Genomic DNA, 26,025 nt, shown 5'->3' with positions numbered 1-26,025 from the left:
GGTTTCTGAGAAACTTCTTTGTGTTCTGTGAAATCATCTCACAGAGTTACAGCTCTCCCTTCAAGAAGCCTTTCGCTAATACAGTTCTTGTGGAATTGGCCAAGTGATATTTGGAAGCCCATAGAGGGCTATGGTGAAAAAGGATATATCCTCAGATGAAATCTGGAAAGAAGCTTTCTGAGAAACTTCTCTGCGATGTGTGACTTCCACTCACAGAGTTACATCTGTATTTCGTGGATCTCTTTGCTAACCTTATTTCTCTGGAATCTGAGAACAGATATTTCGGATCCCTTTGAAGACTACAGGGCCAAAGGAAATATCCTCCGATAACAAAGAGAAAGAAGCTTTCTGAGAAACTTCTTTGTGTTCTGTGAAATCATCTCACAGAGTTACAGCTTTCCCTTCAAGAAGCCTTTCGCTAAGCCAGTTCTTGTGGAATTGGCAAAGTGATATTTGGAAGCCCATAGAGGGCTATGGTGAAAAAGGAAATATCCTCAGATGAAATATGGAAAGAAGCTTTCTGAGAAACTGCTTAGTGTTCTGTTAATTCATCTCACAGAGTTACATCTGTATTTCGTGGACCTCTTTGCTAGCCTTATTTCTGTGGAATCTGAGAACAGATATTTCGGATCCCTTGGAAGACTATAGGGCCAAAGGAAATATCCTCCGATAACAAAGAGAAAGAAGCTTTCTGAGAAACTTCTTTGTGTTCTGTGAAATCATCTCACAGAGTTACAGCTTTCCCCTCAAGAAGCCTTTCCCTAAGCCAGTTCTTGTGGAATTGGCAAAGTGATATTTGGAAGCCCATAGAGGGCTATGGTGAAAAAGGAAATATGCTCAGATGAAATCTGGAAAGAAGCTTTCTCAGAAACTGCTTAGTGTTCTCTTAATTCATCTCACATAGTTATATCGGTATTTCGTGGATCTCTTTGCTAGCCTTATTTCTGTGGAATCTGAGAACAGATATTTCGGATCCCTTGGAAGACCATAAGGCCAAAGGAAATATCCTCCGATAACAAACAGAAAGAAGCTTTCTGAGAAACTTCTTTGTGTTCTGTGAAATCATCTCACAGAGTTACAGCTTTCCCCTCAAGAAGCCTTTCGCTAAGACAGTTCTTGTGGAATTGGCAAAGTGATATTTGGAAGCCCATAGAGGGCTATGGTGAAAAAGGAAATATCCTCAGATGAAATCTGGAAAGAAGCTTTCTGAGAAACTGCTTAGTGTTCTGTTAATTCATCTCACAGAGTTACATCTGTATTTCGTGGATCTCTTTGCTAGCCTTATTTCTGTGGTATCTGAGAACAGATATTTCGGATCCCTTGGAAGACTGTAGGGTCAAAGGAAATATCCTGCGATAACAAAGAGAAAGAAGCTTTCTGAGAAACTTCTTTGTGTTCTGTGAAATCATCTCACAGAGTTACAGCTTTCCCCTCAAGAAGCCTTTCGCTAAGACAGTTCTTGTGGAATTGGCAAAGTGATATTTGGAAGCCCATAGAGGCTGTGGTGAAAAAGGAAATATCCTCACATGAAATGTGGAAAGAAGCTTTCTGAGAAACTCCTTAGTGTTCTGTTAATTCATTTCACAGAGTTACATCTGTATTTCGTGGATCTCTTTGCTAGACTTATTTCTGTGTAATCTGAGAACAGATATTTCCTTTCCCTTTGAAGACTATAGGGCCAAAGGAAATATCCTCCGATAACAAAGAGAAAGAAGCTTTCTGAGAAACTTCTTTGTGTTCTGTGAAATCATCTCACAGAGTTACAGCTTTCCCCTCAAGAAGCCTTTCGCTAAGACAGTTCTTGTGGAATTGTCAAAGTGATATTTGGAAGCCCATAGAGGGCTATGGTGAAAAAGGAAATATCCTCAGATGAAATCTGGAAAGTAGCTTTCTGAGAAACTGCTTATTGTTCTGTTAATTCATCTCACAGAGTTACATCTGTATTTCGTGGATCTCTTTGCTAGCCTTATTTCTGTGGAATCTGAGAACAGATATTTCGGATCCCTTGGAAGACTATATGGCCAAAGGAAATATCCTGCGATAACAAAGAGAAAGAAGCTTTCTGAGAAACTTCTTTGTGTTCTGTGAAATCATCTCACAGAGTTACAGCTTTCCCCTCAAGAAGCCTTTCGCTAAGACAGTTCTTGTGGAATTGGCAAAGTGATATTTGGAAGCCCATAGAGGGCTACGGTGAAAAAGGAAATATCCTCAGATGAAATCTGGAAAGAAGCTTTCTGAGAAACTGCTTAGTGTTCTGTTAATTCATCTCACAGAGTTACATCTGTATTTCGTGGATCTCTTTGCTAGCCTTATTTCTGTGGAATCTGAGAACAGATATTTCGTTTACCTTGGAAGACTATAGGGCGAAAGGAAATATCCTCCGATAACAAAGAGAAAGAAGATTTCTGAGAAACTTCTTTGTGTTCTGTGAAATCATCTCAAAGAGTTACAGCTTTACCCTCAAGAAGCCTTTCCCTAAGACAGTTCTTGTGGAATTGGAAAAGTGATATTTGGAAGCCCATAGAGGGCTATGGTGATAAAGGAAATATCCTCAGATGAAATCTGTAAAGAAGCTTTCTGAGAAACTGCTTTGTGTTCTGTTAATTCATCTCACAGAGTTACATCTGTATTTCGTGGATCTCTTTGCTAGCCTTATTTCTGTGGAATCTGAGAACAGATATTTCGGATCCCTTGGAAGACTATAGGGCCAAAGGAAATATCCTCCGATAACAAAGAGAAAGAAGCTTTCTGAGAAACTTCTTTGTGTTCTGTGAAATCATCTCACAGAGTTACAGGTTTCCCCTCAAGAAGCCTTTCGCTAAGACAGTTCTTGTGGAATTGGCAAAGTGATATTTGGAAGCCCATAGAGGGCTATGGTGAAAAAGGAAATATCCTCAGATGAAATCTGGAAAGAAGCTTTCTGAGAAACTGCTTAGTGTTCTGTTAATTCATCTCACAGAGTTACATCTGTATTTCGTGGATCTCTTTGCTAACCTTATTTCTCTGAAATCTGAGAACAGATATTTCGGATCCCTTTGAAGACTACAGGGCCAAAGGAAATATCCTCCGATAACAAAGAGAAAGAAGCTTTCTGAGAAACTTCTTTGTGTTCTGTGAAATCATCTCACAGAGTTACAGCTTTCCCCTCAAGAAGCCTTTCGCTAAGACAGTTCTTGTGGAATTGGCAAAGTGATATTTGGAAGCCCATAGAGGGCTATGGTGTAAAAGGAAATATCCTCAGATGAAATCTGGAAAGAAGCTTTCTGAGAAACTGCTTAGTGTTCTGTTAATTCATCTCACAGACTTACATCTGTATTTCGTGGATCTCTTTGCTAGCCTTATTTCTGTGGAATCTGAGAACAGATATTTCGGATCCCTTGGAAGACTATAGGGCCAAAGGAAATATCCTTCGATAACAAAGAGAAAGAAGCTTTCTGAGAAACTTCTTTGTGTTCTGTGAAATCATCTCACAGAGTTACAGCTTTCCCCTCAAGAAGCCTTTCGCTAAGACAGTTCTTGTGGAATTGGCAAAGTGATATTTGGAAGCCCATAGAGGGCTATGGTGAAAAAGGAAATATCCTCACATGAAATCTGGAAAGAAGCTTTCTGAGAAACTGCTTAGTGTTCTGTTAATTCATCTCACAGAGTTACATCTGTATTTCGTGGATCTCCTTGCAAGCCTTATTTCTGTGGAATCTGAGAACAGATATTTCGGATTCCTTGGAAGACTATAGGGCCAAAGGAAATATCCTCCGATAACAAAGAGAAAGAAGCTTTCTGAGAAACTTCTTTGCGTTCTGTGAAATCATCTCACAGAGTTACATCTTTCCCCTCAAGAAGCCTTTCGCTAAGACAGTTCTTGTGGAATTGTCAAAGTGATATTTGGAAGCCCATAGAGGGCTATGGTGAAAAAGGAAATATCCTCAGATGAAATCTGGAAAGAAGCTTTCTGAGAAACTGCTTAGTGTTCTGTAAATTCATCTCACAGAGTTACATCTGTATTTCGTGGACCTCTTTGCTAGCCTTATTTCTGTGGAATCTGAGAACAGATATTTCGGATCCCTTGGAAGACTATAGGGCCAAAGGAAATATCCTCCGATAACAAAGAGAAAGAAGCTTTCTGAGAAACTTCTTTGTGTTCTGTGAAATCATCTCACAGAGTTACAGCTTTCCCCTCAAGAAGCCTTTCCCTAAGCCAGTTCTTGTGGAATTGGCAAAGTGATATTTGGAAGCCCATAGAGGGCTATGGTGAAAAAGGAAATATCCTCAGATGAAATCTGGAAAGAAGCTTTCTCAGAAACTGCTTAGTGTTCTGTTAATTCATCTCACATAGTTATATCTGTATTTCGTGGATCTCTTTGCTAGCCTTATTTCTGTGGAATCTGAGAACAGATATTTCGGATCCCTTGGAAGACCATAAGGCCAAAGGAAATATCCTCCGATAACAAACAGAAAGAAGCTTTCTGAGAAACTTCTTTGTGTTCTGTGAAATCATCTCACAGAGTTACAGCTTTCCCCTCAAGAAGCCTTTCGCTAAGACAGTTCTTGTGGAATTGGCAAAGTGATATTTGGAAGCCCATAGAGGGCTATGGTGAAAAAGGAAATATCCTCAGATGAAATCTGGAAAGAAGCTTTCTGAGAAACTGCTTAGTGTTCTGTTAATTCATCTCACAGAGTTACATCTGTATTTCGTGGATCTCTTTGCTAGCCTTATTTCTGTGGTATCTGAGAACAGATATTTCGGATCCCTTGGAAGACTATAGGGTCAAAGGAAATATCCTGCGATAACAAAGAGAAAGAAGCTTTCTGAGAAACTTCTTTGTGTTCTGTGAAATCATCTCACAGAGTTACAGCTTTCCCCTCAAGAAGCCTTTCGCTAAGACAGTTCTTGTGGAATTGGCAAAGTGATATTTGGAAGCCCATAGAGGGCTATGGTGAAAAAGGAAATATCCTCCGATGAAATGTGGAAAGAAGCTTTCTGAGAAACTGCTTAGTGTTCTGTTAATTCATCTCACAGAGTTACATCTGTATTTCGTGGATCTCTTTGCTAGCCTTATTTCTGTGCAATCTGAGAACAGATATTTCGGATCCCTTGGAAGACTATAGGGCCAAAGGAAATATCCTCCGATAACAAAGATAAAGAAGCTTTCTGAGAAACTTCTTTGTGTTCTGTGAAATCATCTCACAGAGTTACAGCTTTCCTCTCAAGAAGCCTTTCTCTAAGACAGTTCTTGTGGAATTGGTAAAGTGATATTTGGAAGCCCATAGAGGGCTATGGTGAAAAAGGAAATATCCTCCGATGAAATCTGGAAAGAAGCTTTCTGAGAAACTGCTTAGTGTTCTGTTAATTCATCTCACAGAGTTACATCTGTATTTCGTGGATCTCTTTGCTAGCCTTATTTCTGTGGAATCTGAGAACAGATATTTCGGATCCCTAGGAAGACTATAGGACCAAAGGAAATATCCTCCGATAACAAAGAGAAAGAAGCTTTCTGAGAAACTTCTTTGTGTTCTGTGAAATCATCTCACAGAGTTACAGCTTTCCCCTCAAGAAGCCTTTCGCTAAGACAGTTCTTGTGGAATTGGCAAAGTGATATTTGGAAGCCCATAGAGGGCTATGGTGATAAAGGAAATATCCTCACATGAAATCTGGAAAGAAGCTTTCTGAGAAACTGCTTAGTGTTCTGTTAATTCATCTCACAGAGTTACATCTGTATTTCGTGGATCTCTTTGCTAGCCTTATTTCTGTGGAATCTGAGAACAGATATTTCGGATCCCTTGGAAGACTATAGGGCCAAAGGAAATATCCTCCGATAACAAAGAGAAAGAAGCTTTCTGAGAAACTTCTTTGTGTTCTGTGAAATCATCTCACAGAGTTACAGCTTTCCCCTCAAGAAGCCTTTCCCTAAGCCAGTTCTTGTGGAATTGGCAAAGTGATATTTGGAAGCCCATAGAGGTCTATGGTGAAAAAGGAAATATCCTAAGATGAATTCTGGAAAGAAGCTTTCTGAGAAACTGCTTAGTGTTCTGTTAATTCATCTCACATAGTTATATCTGTATTTCGTGGATCTCTTTGCTAGCCTTATTTCTGTGGAATCTGAGAACAGATATTTCGGATCCCTTGGAAGACTATAGGGCCAAAGGAAATATCCTCCGATAACAAACAGAAAGAAGCTTTCTGAGAAACTTCGTTGTGTTCCGTGAAATCATCTCACAGAGTTACAGCTTTCCCCTCAAGAAGCCTTTCGCTAAGACAGTTCTTGTGGAATTGGCAAAGTGATATTTGGAAGCCACTAGGGGGCTATGGTGAAAAAGGAAATATCCTCACATGAAATCTGGAAAGAAGCTTTCTGAGAAACTGCTTAGTGTTCTGTTAATTCATCTCACAGACTTACATCTGTATTTCGTGGATCTCTTTGCTAGCCTTATTTCTGTGGAATCTGAGAACAGATATTTCGGATCCCTTGGAAGACTATAGGGCCAAAGGAAATATCCTCCTAACAAACAGAAAGAAGCTTTCTGAGAAACTTCTTTGTGTTCTGTGAAATCATCTCACAGAGTTACAGCTTTCCCCTCAGGAAGCCTTTCGCTAAGACAGTTCTTGTGGAATTGGCAAAGTGATATTTGGAAGCCCATAGAGGGCTATGGTGAAAAAGGAAATATCCTCACATGAAATCTGGAAAGAAGCTTTCTGAGAAACTGCTTAGTGTTCTGTTAATTCATCTCACAGAGTTACATCTGTATTTCGTGGATCTCTTTGCTAGCCTTATTTCTGTGGTATCTGAGAACAGATATTTCGGATCCCTTGGAGGACTATAGGGCCAAAGGAAATATCCTTCGATAACAAAGAGAAAGAAGCTTTCTGAGAAACTTCTTTGTGTTCTGTGAAATCATCTCACAGAGTTACAGCTTTCCCCTCAAGAAGCCTTTCGCTAAGACAGTTCTTGTGGAATTGGCAAAGTGATATTTGGAAGCCCATAGAGGGCTATGGTGAAAAAGGAAATATCCTCCGATGAAATGTGGAAAGAGGCTTTCTGAGAAACTGCTTAGTGTTCTATTAATTCATCTCACAGAGTTACATCTGTATTTCGTGGATCTCTTTGCTAGCCTTATTTCTGTGGAATCTGAGAACAGATATTTCGGATCCCTTGGAAGACTATAGGGCCAAAGGAAATATCCTCCGATAACAAAGAGAAAGAAGCTTTCTGAGAAACTTCTTTGTGTTCTGTGAAATCATCTCACAGAGTTACAGCTTTCCCCTCAAGAAGCCTTTCGCTAAGACAGTTCTTGTGGAATTGGCAAAGTGATATTTGGAAGCCCATAGAGGGCTATGGTGAAAAAGGAAATATCCTCAGATGAAATCTGGAAAGAAGCTTTCTGAGAAACTGCTTAGTGATCTGTTAATTCATCTCACAGAGTTACATCTGTATTTCGTGGATCTCTTTGCTAGCCTTATTTCTGTGGAATCTGAGAACAGATATTTCAGAACCCTTGGAAGACTATAGGGCCAAAGGAAATATCCTCCGATAACAAAGGGAAAGAAGCTTTCTGAGAAACTTCTTTGTGTTCTGTGAAATCATCTCACAGAGTTACAGCTTTCCCCTCAAGAAGCCTTTCGCTAAGCCAGTTCTTGTGGAATTGTCAAAGTGATATTTGGAAGCCCATAGAGGGCTATGGTGAAAAAGGAAATATCCTCACATGAAATCTGGAAAGAAGCTTTCTGAGGAACTGCTTAGTGTTCTGTTAATTCGTCTCACAGAGTTACATCTGTATTTCGTGGATCTCTTTGCTAGCCTTATTTCTGTGGAATCTGAGAACAGATATTTCGGATCCCTTGGAAGACTATAGGGCCAAAGGAAATATCCTCCGATAACAAAGATAAAGAAGCTTTCTGAGAAACTTCTTTGTGTTCTGTGAAATCATCTCACAGAGTTACAGCTTTCCCCTCAAGAAGCCTTTCTCTAAGACAGTTCTTGTGGAATTGGAAAAGTGATATATGGAAGCCCATAGAGGGCTATGGTGAAAAAGGAAATATCCTCAGATGAAATCTGGAAAGAAGCTTTCTGAGAAACTGCTTCGTGTTCTGTTAATTCATCTCACAGAGTTACATCTGTATTTCGTGGATCTCTTTGCTAGCCTTATTTCTGTGGAATCTGAGAACAGATATTTCGGATCCCTTGGAAGACTATAGGGCCAAATGAAATATCCTCCGATAACAAAGAGAAAGAAGCTTTCTGAGAAACTTCTTTGTGTTCTGTGAAATCATCTCACAGAGTTACAGCATTCCCCTCAAAAAAGCCTTTCGCTAAGACAGTTCTTGTGGAATTGGCAAAGTGATATTTGGAAGCCCATAGAGGGCTATGGTGAAAAAGGAAATATCCTCAGATGAAATCTGGAAAGAAGCTTTCTGAGAAACTGCTTAGTGTTCTGTTAATTCATCTCACAGAGTTACATCTGTATTTCGTGGATCTCTTTGCTAGCCTTATTTCTGTGGAATCTGAGAACAGATATTTCGGATCCCTTGGAAGACTATAGGGCCAAATGAAATATCCTCGGATAACAAAGAGAAAGAAGCTTTCTGAGGAAATTCTTTGTGTTCTGTGAAATCATCTCACAGAGTTACAGCATTCCCCCCAAGAAGCCTTTCGCTAAGACAGTTCTTGTGGAATTGGCAAAGTGATATTTGGAAGCCCATAGAGGGCTATGGTGAAAAAGGAAATATCCTCACATGAAATCTGGAAAGAAGCTTTCTGAGAAACTGCTTAGTGTTCTGTTAATTCATCTCACAGAGTTACATCTGTATTTCGTGGATCTCTTTGCCAACCTTATTTCTGTGGAATCTGAGAACAGATATTTCGGATCCCTTGGAAGACTATAGGGCCAAAGGAAATATCCTCCGATAACAAAGAGAAAGAAGCTTTCTGAGAAACTTCTTTGTGTTCCGTGAAATCATCTCACAGAATTACAGCTTTCCCCTCAAGAAGCCTTTCGCTAAGACAGTTCTTGTGGAATTGGCAGAGTGATATTTGGAAGCCCATAGAGGGCTATGGTGAAAAAGGAAATATCCTCAGATGAAATCTGGAAAGAAGCTTTCTGAGAAACTGCTTAGTGTTCTGTTAATTCATCTCACAGAGTTACATCTGTGTTTCGTGGATCTCTTTGCTAGCCTTATTTCTGTGGAATCTGAGAACAGATATTTCGGATTCCTTGGAAGACTATAGGGCCAAAGGAAATATCCTCCGATAACAAACAGAAAGAAGCTTTCTGAGAAACTTCTTTGTGTTCCGTGAAATCATCTCACAGAGTTACAGCTTTCCCCTCAAGAAGCCTTTCGCTAAGACAGTTCTTGTGGAATTCGCAAAGTGATATTTGGAAGCCACTAGGGGGCTATGGTGAAAAAGGAAATATCCTCAGATGAAATCTGGAAAGAAGCTTTCTGAGAAACTGCTTAGTGTTCTGTTAATTCATCTCACAGAGTTACATCTTTATTTCGTGGATCTCTTTGCTAGCCTTATTTCTGTGGTATCTGAGAACAGATATTTCGGATCCCTTGGAAGACTATAGGGCCAAAGGAAATATCCTCCGATAACAAAGAGAAAGAAGCTTTCTGAGAAACTTCTTTGTGTTCTGTGAAATCATCTCACAGAGTTACAGCTTTCCCCTCAAAAAGCCTTTCGCTAAGACAGTTCTTGTGAAATTGGCAAAGTGATATTTGGAAGCCCATAGAGGGCTATGGTGAAAAAGGAAATATCCTCAGATGAAATCTGGAAAGAAGCTTTCTGAGAAACTGCTTAGTGTTCTGTTAATTCATCTCACAGAGTTACATCTGTATTTCGTGGATCTCTTTGCTAGCCTTATTTCTGTGGAATCTGAGAACAGATATTTCGGATCCCTTGGAAGACTATAGGGCCAAAGGAAATATCCTCCGATAACAAAGAGAAAGAAGCTTTCTGAGAAACTTCTTTGTGTTCTGTGAAATCATCTCACAGAGTTACAGCTTTCCCCTCAAGAAGCCTTTCGCTAAGACAGTTCTTGTGGAATTGGCAAAGTGATATTTGGAAGCCCATACAGGGCTATGGTGAAAAAGGAAATATCCTCAGATGAAATGTGGAAAGAAGCTTTCTGAGAAACTGCTTAGTGTTCTGTTAATTCATCTCACAGAGTTACATCTGTATTTCGTGGATCTCTTTGCTAGCCTTATTTCTGTGGAATCTGAGAACAGATATTTCGGATCCCTTGGAAGACTATAGGGCCAAAGGAAATATCCTCCGATAACAAAGAGAAAGAAGCTTTCTGAGAAACTTCTTTGTGTTCTGTGAAATCATCTCACAGAGTTACAGCTTTCCCCTCAAGAAGCCTTTCGCTACGACAGTTCTTGTGGAATTGGCAAAGTGATATTTGGAAGCCCATAGAGGGCTATGGTGAAAAAGGAAATATCCTCACATGAAATCTGGAAAGAAGCTTTCTGAGAAACTGCTTAGTGTTCTGTTAATTCATCACACAGAGTTACATCTGTATTTCGTGGATCTCCTTGCTAGCCTTATTTCTGTGGAATCTGAGAACAGATATTTCGGATTCCTTGGAGGACTACAGGGCCAAAGGAAATATCCTCCGATAACAAAGAGAAAGAAGCTTTCTGAGAAACTTCTTTGTGTTCTGTGAAATCATCTCACAGAGTTACAGCTTTCCCCTCAAGAAGCCTTTCGCTAAGACAGTTCTTGTGGAATTGGCAAAGTGATATTTGGAAGCCCATAGAGGGCTATGGTGAAAAAGGAAATATCCTCAGATGAAATCTGGAAAGAAGCTTTCTGAGAAACTGCTTAGTGTTCTGTTAATTCATCTCACAGAGTTACATCTGTATTTCGTGGATCTCTTTGCTAGCCTTATTTCTGTGGAATCTGAGAACAGATATTTCGGATAGCTTTGAAGATTATAGGGTCAAAGGAAATATCCTCCGATAACAAAGAGAAAGAAGGTTTCTGAGAAACTTCTTTGTGTTCTGTGAAATCATCTCACAGAGTTACAGCTCTCCCTTCAAGAAGCCTTTCGCTAATACAGTTCTTGTGGAATTGGCCAAGTGATATTTGGAAGCCCATAGAGGGCTATGGTGAAAAAGGAAATATCCTCAGATGAAATCTGGAAAGAAGCTTTCTGAGAAACTTCTCTGCGATGTGTGACTTCCACTCACAGAGTTACATCTGTATTTCGTGGATCTCTTTGCTAACCTTATTTCTCTGGAATCTGAGAACAGATATTTCGGATCCCTTGGAAGACTACAGGGCCAAAGGAAATATCCTCCGATAACAAAGAGAAAGAAGCTTTCTGAGAAACTTCTTTGTGTTCTGTGAAATCATCTCACAGAGTTACAGCTTTCCCCTCAAGAAGCCTTTCGCTAAGACAGTTCTTGTGGAATTGGCAAAGTGATATTTGGAAGCCCATAGAGGGCTATGGTGAAAAAGGAAATATCCTCAGATGAAATCTGGAAAGAAGCTTTCTGAGAAACTGCTTAGTGTTCTGTTAATTCATCTCACAGAATTACATCTGTATTTCGTGGATCTATTTGCTAGCCTTATTTCTGTGGAATCTGAGAACAGATATTTCGGATCCCTTTGAAGATTATAGGGTCAAAGGAAATATCCTCCGATAACAAAGAGAAAGAAGGTTTCTGAGAAACTTCTTTGTGTTCTGTGAAATCATCTCACGGAGTTACAGCTCTCCCTTCAAGAAGCCTTTCGCTAATACAGTTCTTGTGGAATTGGCCAAGTGATATTTGGAAGCCCATAGAGGGCTATGGTGAAAAAGGAAATATCCTCAGATGAAATCTGGAAAGAAGCTTTCTGAGAAACTGCTTAGTGTTCTGTTAATTCATCTCACAGAGTTACATCTGTATTTCGTGGATCTCTTTGCTAGCCTTATTTCTGTGGAATCTGAGAACAGATATTTCGGATCCCTTGGAAGACTATAGGGCCAAAGGAAATATCCTCCGATAACAAAGAGAAAGAAGCTTTCTGAGAAACTTCTTTGTGTTCTGTGAAATCATCTCACAGAGTTACAGCTTTCCCCTCAAGAAGCCTTTCGCTAAGACAGTTCTTGTGGAATTGGCAAAGTGATATTTGGAAGCCCATAGAGGGCTATGGTGAAAAAGGAAATATCCTCACATGAAATCTGGAAAGAAGCTTTCTGAGAAACTGCTTAGTGTTCTGTAAATTCATCTCACAGAGTTTCATCTGTATTTCGTGGATCTCTTTGCTAGCCTTATTTCTGTGGAATCTGAGAACAGATATTTCGGATCCCTTGGAAGACTATAGGGCCAAAGGAAATATCCTCCGATAACAAAGAGAAAGAAGCTTTCTGAGAAACTTCTTTGTGTTCTGTGAAATCATCTCACAGAGTTACAGCTTTCCCCTCAAGAAGCCTTTCGCTAAGACAGTTCTTGTGGAATTGGCAAAGTGATATTTGGAAGCCCATAGAGGGCTATGGTGAAAAAGGAAATATCCTCAGATGAAATCTGGAAAGAAGCTTTCTGAGAAACTGCTTAGTGTTCTGTTAATTCATCTCACAGAGTTACATCTGTATTTCGTGGATCTCTTTGCTAGCCTTATTTCTGTGGAATCTGAGAACAGATATTTCGGATCCCTTGGAAGACTATAGGGCCAATGGAAATATCCTCCGAAAACAAAGAGAAAGAAGCTTTCTGAGAAACTTCTTTGTGTTCTGTGAAATCATCTCACAGAGTTACAGCTTTCCCCTCAAGAAGCCTTTCGCTAAGACAGTTCTTGTGGAATTGGCAAAGTGATATTTGGAAGCCCATAGAGGCTATGGTGAAAAAGGAAATATCCTCACATGAAATGTGGAAAGAAGCTTTCTGAGAAACTCCTTAGTGTTCTGTTAATTCATCTCACAGAGTTACATCTGTATTTCGTGGATCTCTTTGCTAGACTTATTTCTGTGGAATCTGAGAACAGATATTTCCTTTCCCTTTGAAGACTATAGGGACAAAGGAAATATCCTCCGATAACAAAGAGAAAGAAGCTTTCTGAGAAACTTCTTTGTGTTCCGTGAAATCATCTCACAGAGTTACAGCTTTCCCCTCAAGAAGCCTTGCGCTAAGACAGTTCTTGTGGAATTGGCAAAGTGATATTTGGAAGCCCATAGAGGGCTATGGTGAAAAAGGAAATATCCTCAGATGAAATCTGGAAAGAAGCTTTCTGAGAAACTGCTTATTGTTCTGTTAACTCATCTCACAGAGTTACATCTGTATTTCGTGGATCTCCTTGCTAGCCTTATTTCTGTGGAATCTGAGAACAGATATTTCGGATTCCTTGGAGGACTACAGGGCCAAAGGAAATATCCTCCGATAACAAAGAGAAAGAAGCTTTCTGAGAAACTTCTTTGTGTTCTGTGAAATCATCTCACAGAGTTACAGCTTTCCCCTCAAGAAGCCTTTCGCTAAGACAGTTCTTGTGGAATTGGCAAAGTGATATTTGGAAGCCCATAGAGGGCTATGGTGAAAAAGGAAATATCCTCAGATGAAATCTGGAAAGAAGCTTTCTGAGAAACTGCTTAGTGTTCTGTTAATTCATCTCACAGAGTTACATCTGTATTTCGTGGATCTCTTTGCTAGCCTTATTTCTGTGGAATCTGAGAACAGATATTTCGGATCCCTTTGAAGATTATAGGGTCAAAGGAAATATCCTCAGATAACAAAGAGAAAGAAGGTTTCTGAGAAACTTCTTTGTGTTCTGTGAAATCATCTCACAGAGTTACAGCTCTCCCTTCAAGAAGCCTTTCGCTAATACAGTTCTTGTGGAATTGGCCAAGTGATATTTGGAAGCCCATAGAGGGCTATGGTGAAAAAGGAAATATCCTCAGATGAAATCTGGAAAGAAGCTTTCTGAGAAACTTCTCTGCGATGTGTGACTTCCACTCACAGAGTTACATCTGTATTTCGTGGATCTCTTTGCTAACCTCATTTCTCTGGAATCTGAGAACAGATATTTCGGATCACTTTGAAGACTACAGGGCCAAAGGAAATATCCTCCGATAACAAAGAGAAAGAAGCTTTCTGAGAAACTTCTTTGTGTACTGTGAAATCATCTCACAGAGTTACAGCTTTCCCCTCAAGAAGCCTTTCGCTAACACAGTTCTTGTGGAATTGGCAAAGTGATATTTGGAAGCCCATAGAGGGCTATGGTGAAAAAGGAAATATCCTCAGATGAAATCTGGAAAGAAGTTTTCTTAGAAACTGCTTAGTGTTCTGTTAATTCATCTCACAGAGTTACATCTGTATTTCGTGGATCTCTTTGCTAACCTTATTTCTCTGGAATCTGAGAACAGATATTTCGGATCCCTTTGAAGACTACAGGGCCAAAGGAAATATCCTCCGATAACAAAGAGAAAGAAGCTTTCTGAGAAACTTCTTTGTGTTCTGTGAAATCATCTCACAGAGTTACAGCTTTCCCTTCAAGAAGCCTTTCGCTAAGACAGTTCTTGTGGAATTGGCAAAGTGATATTTGGAAGCCCATAGAGGGCTATGGTGAAAAAGGAAATATCCTCAGATGAAATCTGGAAAGAAGCTTTCTGAAAAACTGCTTAGTGTTCTGTTAATTCATCTCACAGAGTTACATCTGTATTTCGTGGATCTATTTGCTAGCCTTATTTCTGTGGAATCTGAGAACAGATATTTCGGATCCCTTTGAAGATTATAGGGTCAAAGGAAATATCCTCCGATAACAAAGAGAAAGAAGGTTTCTGAGAAACTTCTTTGTGTTCTGTGAAATCATCTCACGGAGTTACAGCTCTCCCTTCAAGAAGCCTTTCGCTAATACAGTTCTTGTGGAATTGGCCAAGTGATATTTGGAAGCCCATAGAGGGCTATGGTGAAAAAGGAAATATCCTCAGATGAAATCTGGAAAGAAGCTTTCTGAGAAACTTCTCTGCGATGTGTGACTTCCACTCACAGAGTTACATCTGTATTTCGTGGATGTCTTTGCTAACCTTATTTCTCTGGAATCTGAGAACAGATATTTCGGATTCCTTTGAAGACTACAGGGCCAAAGGAAATATCCTCCGATAACAAAGAGAAAGAAGCTTTCTGAGAAACTTCTTTGTGTTCTGTGAAATCATCTCACAGAGTTACAGCTTTCCCCTCAAGAAGCCTTTCGCTAAGACAGTTCTTGTGGAATTGGCAAAGTGATATTTGGAAGCCCATAGAGGGCTATGGTGAAAAAGGAAATATCCTCAGATGAAATCTGGAAAGAAGCTTTCTCAGAAACTGCTTAGTGTTCTGTTAATTCATCTCACAGAGTTACATCTGTATTTCGTGGATCTCTTTGCTAGCCTTATTTCTGTGGAATCTGAGAACAGATATTTCGGATCCCTTGGAAGACTATAGGGCCAAAGGAAATATCCTCCGATAACAAAGAGAAAGAAGCTTTCTGAGAAACTTCTTTGTGTTCTGTGAAATCATCTCACAGAGTTACAGCTTTCCCCTCAAGAAGCCTTTCGCTAAGACAGTTCTTGTGGAATTGGCAAAGTGATATTTGGAAGCCCATAGAGGGCTATGGTGAAAAAGGAAATATCCTCACATGAAATCTGGAAAGAAGCTTTCTGAGAAACTGCTTAGTGTTCTGTTAATTCATCTCACAGAGTTTCATCTGTATTTCGTGGATCTCTTTGCTAGCCTTATTTCTGTGGAATCTGAGAACAGATATTTCGGATCCCTTGGAAGACTATAGGGCCAAAGGAAATATCCTCCGATAACAAAGAGAAAGAAGCTTTCTGAGAAACTTCTTTGTGTTCTGTGAAATCATCTCACAGAGTTACAGCTTTCCCCTCAAGAAGCCTTTCGCTAAGACAGTTCTTGTGGAATTGGCAAAGTGATATTTGGAAGCCCATAGAGGGCTATGGTGAAAAAGGAAATATCCTCAAATGAAATCTGGAAAGAAGCTTTCTGAGAAACTGCTTAGTGTTCTGTTAATTCATCTCACAGAGTTACATCTGTATTTCGTGGATCTCTTTGCTAGCCTTATTTCTGTGGAATCTGAGAACAGATATTTCGGATCCCTTGGAAGACTATAGGGCCAATGGAAATATCCTCCGAAAACAAAGAGAAAGAAGCTTTCTGAGAAACTTCTTTGTGTTCTGTGAAATCATCTCACAGAGTTACAGCTTTCCCCTCAAGAAGCCTTTCGCTAAGACAGTTCTTGTGGAATTGGCAAAGTGATATTTGGAAGCCCATAGAGGCTATGGTGAAAAAGGAAATATCCTCACATGAAATGTGGAAAGAAGCTTTCTGAGAAACTCCTTAGTGTTCTGTTAATTCATCTCACAGAGTTACATCTGTATTTCGTGGATCATCTTTGCTAGACTTATTTCTGTGGAATCTGAGAACAGATATTTCCTTTCCCTTTGAAGACTATAGGGACAAAGGAAATATCCTCCGATAACAAAGAGAAAGAAGCTTTCTGAGAAACTTCTTTGTGTTCCGTGAAATCATCTCACGGAGTTACAGCTTTCCCCTCAAGAAGCCTTTCGCTAAGACAGTTCTTGTGGAATTGGCAAAGTGATATTTGGAAGCCCATAGAGGGCTATGGTGAAAAAGGAAATATCCTCAGATGAAATCTGGAAAGAAGCTTTCTGAGAAACTGCTTATTGTTCTGTTAATTCATCTCACAGAGTTACATCTGTATTTCGTGGATCTCTTTGCTAGCCTTATTTCTGTGGAATCTGAGAACAGATATTTCGGATCCCTTGGAAGACTCTAGGGCCAAAGGAAATATCCTGCGATAACAAAGAGAAAGAAGCTTTCTGAGAAACTTCTTTGTGTTCTGTGAAATCATCTCACAGAGTTACAGCTTTCCCCTCAAGAAGCCTTTCGCTAAGACAGTTCTTGTGGAATTGGCAAAGTGATATTTGGAAGCCCATAGAGGGCTATGGTGAAAAAGGAAATATCCTCAAATGAAATCTGGAAAGAAGCTTTCTGAGAAACTGCTTAGTGTTCTGTTAATTCATCTCACAGAGTTACATCTGTATTTCGTGGATCTCTTTGCTAGCCTTATTTCTGTGGAATATGAGAACAGATATTTCGGATCCCTTGGAAGACTATAGGGCCAATGGAAATATCCTCCGAAAACAAAGAGAAAGAAGCTTTCTGAGAAACTTCTTTGTGTTCTGTGAAATCATCTCACAGAGTTACAGCTTTCCCCTCAAGAAGCCTTTCGCTAAGACAGTTCTTGTGGAATTGGCAAAGTGATATTTGGAAGCCCATAAAGGGCTATGGTGAAAAAGGAAATATCCTCACATGAAATGTGGAAAGAAGCTTTCTGAGAAACTCCTTAGTGTTCTGTTAATTCATCTCACAGAGTTACATCTGTATTTCGTGGATCTCTTTGCTAGCCTTATTTCTGTGGAATCTGAGAACAGATATTTCGGATCCCTTGGAAGACTATAGGGCCAAAGGAAATATCCTCCGATAACAAAGAGAAAGAAGCTTTCTGAGAAACTTCTTTGTGTTCTGTGAAATCATCTCACAGAGTTACAGCTTTCCCCTCAAGAAGCCTTTCGCTAAGACAGTTCTTGTGGAATTGGCAAAGTGATATTTGGAAGCCCATAGAGGGCTATGGTGAAAACGGAAATATCCTCAGATGAAATCTGGAAAGAAGCTTTCTGAGAAACTGCTTAGTGTTCTGTTAATTCATCTCACAGAGTTACATCTGTATTTCGTGGATCTCTTTGCTAACCTTATTTCTCTGGAATCTGAGAACAGATATTTCGGATCCCTTTGAAGACTACAGGGCCAAAGGAAATATCCTCCGATAACAAAGAGAAAGAAGCTTTCTGAGAAACTTCTTTGTGTTCTGTGAAATCATCTCACAGAGTTACAGCTTTCCCCTCAAGAAGCCTTTCGCTAAGACAGTTCTTGTGGAATTGGCAAAGTGATATTTGGAAGCCCATAGAGGGCTATGGTGAAAAAGGAAATATCCTCACATGAAATCTGGAAAGAAGCTTTCTGAGAAACTGCTTAGTGTTCTGTTAATTCATCTCACAGAGTTACATCTGTATTTCGTGGATCTCCTTGCAAGCCTTATTTCTGTGGAATCTGAGAACAGATATTTCGGATTCCTTGGAAGACTATAGGGCCAAAGGAAATATCCTGCGATAACAAAGAGAAAGAAGCTTTCTGAGAAACTTCTTTGCGTTCTGTGAAATCATCTCACAGAGTTACATCTTTCCCCTCAAGAAGCCTTTCGCTAAGACAGTTCTTGTGGAATTGTCAAAGTGATATTTGGAAGCCCATAGAGGGCTATGGTGAAAAAGGAAATATCCTCAGATGAAATCTGGAAAGAAGCTTTCTGAGAAACTGCTTAGTGTTCTGTTAATTCATCTCACAGAGTTACATCTGTATTTCGTGGATCTCTTTGCTAGCCTTATTTCTGTGGAATCTGAGAACAGATATTTCGGATCCCTTTGAAGATTATAGGGTCAAAGGAAATATCCTCCGATAACAAAGAGAAAGAAGGTTTCTGAGAAACCTCTTTGTGTTCTGTGAAATCATCTCACAGAGTTACAGCTTTCCCTTCAAGAAGCCTTTCGCTAATACAGTTCTTGTGGAATTGGCCAAGTGATATTTGGAAGCCCATAGAGGGCTATGGTGAAAAAGGATATATCCTCAGATGAAATCTGGAAAGAAGCTTTCTGAGAAACTTCTCTGCGATGTGTGACTTCCACTCACAGAGTTACATCTGTATTTCGTGGATCTCTTTGCTAACCTTATTTCTCTGGAATCTGAGAACAGATATTTCGGATCCCTTTGAAGACTACAGGGCCAAAGGAAATATCCTCCGATAACAAAGAGAAAGAAGCTTTCTGAGAAACTTCTTTGTGTTCTGTGAAATCATCTCACAGAGTTACAGCTTTCCCCTCAAGAAGCCTTTCGCTAAGACAGTTCTTGTGGAATTGGCAAAGTGATATTTGGAAGCCCATAGAGGGCTATGGTGAAAAAGGAAATATCCTCAGATGAAATATGGAAAGAAGCTTTCTGAGAAACTGCTTAGTGTTCTGTTAATTCATCTCACAGAGTTACATCTGTATTTCGTGGATCTCTTTGCTAGCCTTATTTCTGTGGAATCTGAGAACAGATATTTCGGATCCCTTGGAAGACTATAGGGCCAAAGGAAATATCCTCCGATAACAAAGAGAAAGAAGCTTTCTGAGAAACTTCTTTGTGTTCTGTGAAATCATCTCACAGAGTTACAGCTTTCCCCTCAAGAAGCCTTTCCCTAAGCCAGTTCTTGTGGAATTGGCAAAGTGATATTTGGAAGCCCATAGAGGGCTATGGTGAAAAAGGAAATATCCTCAGATGAAATCTGGAAAGAAGCTTTCTCAGAAACTGCTTAGTGTTCTGTTAATTCATCTCACATAGTTATATATGTATTTCGTGGATCTCTTTGCTAGCCTTATTTCTGTGGAATCTGAGAACAGATATTTCCGATCCCTTGGAAGACCATAAGGCCAAAGGAAATATCCTCCGATAACAAACAGAAAGAAGCTTTCTGAGAAACTTCTTTGTGTTCTGTGAAATCATCTCACAGAGTTACAGCTTTCCCCTCAAGAAGCCTTTCGCTAAGACAGTTCTTGTGGAATTGGCAAAGTGATATTTGGAAGCCCATAGAGGGCTATGGTGAAAAAGGAAATATCCTCAGATGAAATCTGGAAAGAAGCTTTCTGAGAAACTGCTTAGTGTTCTGTTAATTCATCTCACAGAGTTACATCTGTATTTCGTGGATCTCTTTGCTAGCCTTATTTCTGTGGTATCTGAGAACAGATATTTCGGATCCCTTGGAAGACTATAGGGTCAAAGGAAATATCCTGCGATAACAAAGAGAAAGAAGCTTTCTGAGAAACTTCTTTGTGTTCTGTGAAATCATCTCACAGAGTTACAGCTTTCCCCTCAAGAAGCCTTTCGCTAAGACAGTTCTTGAGGAATTGGCAAAGTGATATTTGGAAGCCCATAGAGGGCTATGGTGAAAAAGGAAATATCCTCCGATGAAATGTGGAAAGAAGCTTTCTGAGAAACTGCTTAGTGTTCTGTTAATTCATCTCACAGAGTTACATCTGTATTTCGTGGATCTCTTTGCTAGCCTTATTTCTGTGGAATCTGAGAACAGATAATTCGGATCCCTTGGAAGACTATAGGGCCAAAGGTAATATCCTCCGATAACCAAGAGAAAGAAGCTTTCTGAGAAACTTCTTTGTGTTCTGTGAAATCATCTCACAGAGTTACAGCTTTCCCCTCAAGAAGCCTTTCGCTAAGACAGTTCTTGTGGAATTGGCAAAGTGATATTTGGAAGCCCATAGAGGGCTATGGTGAAAAAGGAAATATCCTCAGATGAAATCTGGAAAGAAGCTTTCTGAGAAACTGCTTAGTGTTCTGTTAATTCATCTCACAGAGTTACATCTGTATTTCGTGGATCTCTTTGCTAGCCTTATTTCTGTGGAATCTGAGAACAGATATTTCGGATCCCTTGGAAGACTATAGGGCCAAAGGAAATATCCTCCGATAACAAAGAGAAAGAAGCTTTCTGAGAAACTTCTTTGTGTTCTGTGAAATCATCTCACAGAGTTACAGCTTTCCCCTCAAGAAGCCTTTCGCTAAGACAGTTCTTGTGGAATTGGCAAAGTGATATTTGGAAGCCCCTAGAGGGCTATGGTGAAAAAGGAAATATCCTCAGATGAAATGTGGAAAGAAGCTTTCTGAGAAACTGCTTAGTGTTCTGTTAATTCATCTCACAGAGTTACATCTGTATTTCGTGGATCTCTTTGCTAGCCTTATTTCTGTGGAATCTGAGAACAGATATTTCGGATCCCTTGGAAGACTATAGGGCCAAAGGAAATATCCTCCGATAACCAAGAGAAAGAAGCTTTCTGAGAAACTTCTTTGTGTTCTGTGAAATCATCTCACAGAGTTACAGCTTTCCCCTCAAGAAGCCTTTCGCTAAGACAGTTCTTGTGGAATTGGCAAAGTGATATTTGGAAGCCCATAGAGGGCTATGGTGAAAAAGGAAATATCCTCAGATGAAATCTTGAAAGAAGCTTTCTGAGAAACTGCTTAGTGTTCTGTTAATTCATCTCACAGAGTTACATCTGTATTTCTTGGATCTCTTTGCTAGCCTTATTTCTGTGGAATCTGAGAACAGATATTTCGGATCCCTTGGAAGACTATAGGGCCAAAGGAAATATCCTCTGATAACAAAGAGAAAGAAGATTTCTGAGAAACTTCTTTGTGTTCCGTGAAATCATCTCACAGAGTTACAGCTTTCCCCTCAAGAAGCCTTTCGCTAAGACAGTTCTTGTGGAATTGGCAAAGTGATATTTGGAAGCCACTAGGGGGCTATGGTGAAAAAAGAAATATCCTCACATGAAATCTGGAAAGAAGCTTTCTGAGAAACTGCTTAGTGTTCTGTTAATTCATCTCACAGAGTTACATCTGTATTTCGTGGATCTCTTTGCTAGCCTTATTTCTGTGGTATCTGAGAACAGATATTTCGGATCCCTTGGAAGACTATAGGGCCAAAGGAAATATCCTGCGATAACAAAGAGAAAGAAGCTTTCTGAGAAACTTCTTTGTGTTCTGTGAAATCATCTCACAGAGTTACAGCTTTCCCCTCAAGAAGCCTTTCGCTAAGACAGTTCTTGTGGAATTGGCAAAGTGATATTTGGAAGCCCATAGAGGGCTATGGTGAAAAAGGAAATATCCTCCGATGAAATCTGGAAAGAAGCTTTCTGAGAAACTGCTTAGTGTTCTGTTAATTCATCTCACAGAGTTACATCTGTATTTCGTGGATCTCTTTGTTAGCCTTATTTCTGTGGAATCTGAGAACAGATATTTCGGATCCCTTGGAAGACTATAGGGCCAAAGGAAATATCCTCCGATAACCAAGAGAAAGAAGCTTTCTGAGAAACTTCTTTGTGTTCTGTGAAATCATCTCACAGAGTTACAGCTTTAACCTCAGGAAGCCTTTCGCTAAGACAGTTCTTGTGGAATTGGCAAAGTGATATTTGGAATCCCATAGAGGGCTATGGTGAAAAAGGAAATATCCTCAGATGAAATGTGGAAAGAAGCTTTCTGAGAAACTGCTTAGTGTTCTGTTAATTCATCTCACAGAGTTACATCTGTATTTCGTGGATCTCTTTGCTAGCCTTATTTCTGTGGAATCTGAGAACAGATATTTCGGAACCCTTGGAAGACTATAGGGCCAAAGGAAATATCCTCCGATAACAAAGAGAAAGAAGCTTTCTGAGAAACTTCTTTGTGTTCTGTGAAATCATCTCACAGAGTTACAGCTTTCCCCTCAAGAAGCCTTTCGCTAAGACAGTTCTTGTGGAATTGGCAAAGTGATATTTGGAAGCCCATAGAGGGCTATGGTGAAAAAGGAAATATCCTCAGATGAAATCTGGAAAGAAGCTTTCTGAGAAACTGCTTAGTGTTCTGTTAATTCATCTCACAGAGTTACATCTGTATTTCGTGGATCTCTTTGCTAGCCTTATTTCTGTGGAATCTGAGAACAGATATTTCGGATCCCTTGGAAGACAATAGGGCCAAAGGAAATATCCTCCGATAACAAACAGAAAGAAGCTTTCTGAGAAACTTCTTTGTGTTCTGTGAAATCATCTCACAGAGTTACAGCTTTCCCCTCAAGAAGCCTTTCGCTAAGACAGTTCTTGTGGAATTGGAAAAGTGATATTTGGAAGCCCATAGAGGGCTATGGTGAAAAAGGAAATATCCTCCGATGAAATGTGGAAAGAAGATTTCTGAGAAACTGCTTAGTGTTCTGTTAATTCATCTCACAGAGTTACATCTGTATTTCGTGGATCTCTTTGCTAGCCTTATTTCTGTGGAATCTGAGAACAGATATTTCGGATCCCTTGGAAGACTATAGGGCCAAATGAAATATCCTCCGATAACAAAGAGAAAGAAGCTTTCTGAGGAAATTCTTTGTGTTCCGTGAAATCATCTCACAGAGTTACAGCATTCCCCTCAAGAAGCCTTTCGCTAAGACAGTTCTTGTGGAATTGGCAAAGTGATATTTGGAAGCCCATAGAGGGCTATGGTGAAAAAGGAAATATCCTCACATGAAATCTGGAAAGAAGCTTTCTGAGAAACTGCTTAGTGTTCTGTTAATTCATCTCACAGAGTTACATCTGTATTTCGTGGATCTCTTTGCTAGCCTTATTTCTGTGGAATCTGAGAACAGATATTTCGGATCCTTTGGAAGACTATAGGGCCAAATGAAGTATCCTCGGATAACAAAGAGAAAGAAGCTTTCTGAGGTAATTCTTTGTGTTCTGTGAAATCATCTCACAGAGTTACAGCATTCCCCTCAAGAAGCCTTTCGCTAAGACAGTTCTTGTGGAATTGGCAAAGTGATATTTGGAAGACCATAGAGGGCTATGGTGAAAAAGGAAATATCCTCAGATGAAATCTGGAAAGAAGCTTTCTGAGAAACTGCTTAGTGTTCTGTTAATTCATCTCACAGAGTTACATCTGTATTTCGTGGATCTCTTTGCTAGCCTTATTTCTGTGGAATCTGAGAACAGATATTTCCTTTCCCTTTGAAGACTATAGGGCCAAAGGAAATATCCTCCGATAACAAAGAGAAAGAAGCTTTCTGAGAAATTTCTTTGTGTTCTGTGAAATCATCTCACAGAGTTACAGCTTTCCCCTCAAGAAGACTTTCGCTAAGACAGTTCTTGTGGAATTGGCAAAGTGATATTTGGAAGCCCATAGAGGGCTATGGTGAAAAAGGAAATATCCTCAGATGAAATCTGGAAAGTAGCTTTATGAGAAACTGCTTAGTGTTCTGTTAATTCATCTCACAGAGTTACATCTGTATTTCGTGGATCTCTTTGCTAGCCTTATTTCTGTGGAATCTGAGAACAGATATTTCGGATCCCTTGGAAGACTATAGGGCCAAATGAAATATCCTCCGATAACAAAGAGAAAGAAGCTTTCTGAGAAACTTCTTTGTGTTCTGTGAAATCATCTCACAGAGTTACAGCTTTCCCCTCAAGAAGCCTTTCCCTAAGCCAGTTCTTGTGGAATTGGCAAAGTGATATTTGGAAGCCCATAGAGGGCTATGGTGAAAAAGGAAATATCCTCAGATGAAATCTGGAAAGAAGCTTTCTGAGAAACTGCTTAGTGTTCTGTTAATTCATCTCACATAGTTATATCTGTATTTCGTGGATCTCTTTGCTAGCCTTATTTCTGTGGAATCTGAGAACAGATATTTCGGATCCCTTGGAAGACTATAGGGCCAAAGGAAATATCCTCCGAAAACAAACAGAAAGAAGCTTTCTGAGAAACTTCTTTGTGTTCTGTGAAATCATCTCACAGAGTTACAGCTTTCCCCTCAAGAAGCCTTTCGCTAAGACAGTTCTTGTGGAATTGGCAAAGTGATATTTGGAAGCCCATTGAGGGCTATGGTGAAAAAGGAAATATCCTCAGATGAAATCTGGAAGGAAGCTTTCTGAGAAACTGCTTAGTGTTCTGTTAATTCATCTCACAGAGTTACATCTGTATTTCGTGGATCTCTTTGCTAGCCTTATTTCTGTGGAATCGGAGAACAGATATTTCGGATCCCTTGGAAGACTATAGGGCCAAAGGAAATATCCTCTGATAACAAACAGAAAGAAGCTTTCTGAGAAACTTCGTTGTGTTCCGTGAAATCATCTCACAGAGTTACAGCTTTCCCCTCAAGAAGCCTTTCGCTAAGACAGTTCTTGTGGAATTGGCAAAGTGATATTGGGAAGCCACTAGGGGGCTATGGTGTAAAAGGAAATATCCTCACATGAAATCTGGAAAGAAGCTTTCTGAGAAACTGCTTAGTGTTCTGTTAATTCATCTCACAGACTTACATCTGTATTTCGTGGATCTCTTTGCTAGCCTTATTTCTGTGGAATCTGAGAACAGATATTTCGGATCCCTTGGAAGACTATAGGGCCAAAGGAAATATCCTCCTAACAAACAGAAAGAAGCTTTCTGATAAACTTCTTTGTGTTCTGTGAAATCATCTCACAGAGTTACAGCTTTCCCCTCAAGAAGCCTTTCGCTAAGACAGTTCTTGTGGAATTGGCAAAGTGATATTTGGAAGCCCATAGAGGGCTATGGTGAAAAAGGAAATATCCTCAGATGAAATATGGAAAGAAGCTTTCTGAGAAACTGCTTAGTGTTCTGTTAATTCATCTCACAGAGTTACATCTGTATTTCGTGGATCTCTTTGCTAGCCTTATTTCTGTGGTATCTGAGAACAGATATTTCGGATCCCTTGGAAGACTATAGGGCCAAAGGAAATATCCTGCGATAACAAAGAGAAAGAAGCTTTCTGAGAAACTTCTTTGTGTTCTGTGAAATCATCTCACAGAGTTACAGCTTTCCCCTCAAGAAGCCTTTCGCTAAGACAGTTCTTGTGGAATTGGCAAAGTGATATTTGGAAGCCCTTAGAGGGCTATGGTGAAAAAGGAAATATCCTCCGATGAAATGTGGAAAGAAGCTTTCTGAGAAACTGCTTAGTGTTCTGTTAATTCATCTCACAGAGTTACATCTGTATTTCGTGGATCTTTTTGCTAGCCTTATTTCTGTGGAATCTGAGAACAGATATTTCGGATCCCTTGGAAGACTATAGGGCCAAAGGAAATATCCTCCGATAACCAAGAGAAAGAAGCTTTCTGAGAAACTTCTTTGTGTTCTGTGAAATCATCTCACAGAGTTACAGCTTTCCCCTCAAGAAGCCTTTCGCTAAGACAGTTCTTGTGGAATTGGCAAAGTGATATTTGGAAGCCCATAGAGGGCTATGGTGAAAAAGGAAATATCCTCCGATGAAATCTGGAAAGAAGCTTTCTGAAAAACTGCTTAGTGTTCTGTTAATTCATCTCACAGAGTTACATCTGTATTTCGTGGATCTCTTTGCTAGCCTTATTTCTGTGGAATCTGAGAACAGATATTTCGGAACCCGTGGAAGACTATAG

Source organism: Macaca nemestrina, chromosome 13, assembly GCF_043159975.1.
Source record: "Macaca nemestrina isolate mMacNem1 chromosome 13, mMacNem.hap1, whole genome shotgun sequence".
NCBI classification, from domain to species: domain Eukaryota; kingdom Metazoa; phylum Chordata; class Mammalia; order Primates; family Cercopithecidae; genus Macaca; species Macaca nemestrina.
The sequence above is the reverse complement of the archived record's forward strand: the minus strand, read 5'-3'. Positions refer to the sequence as shown.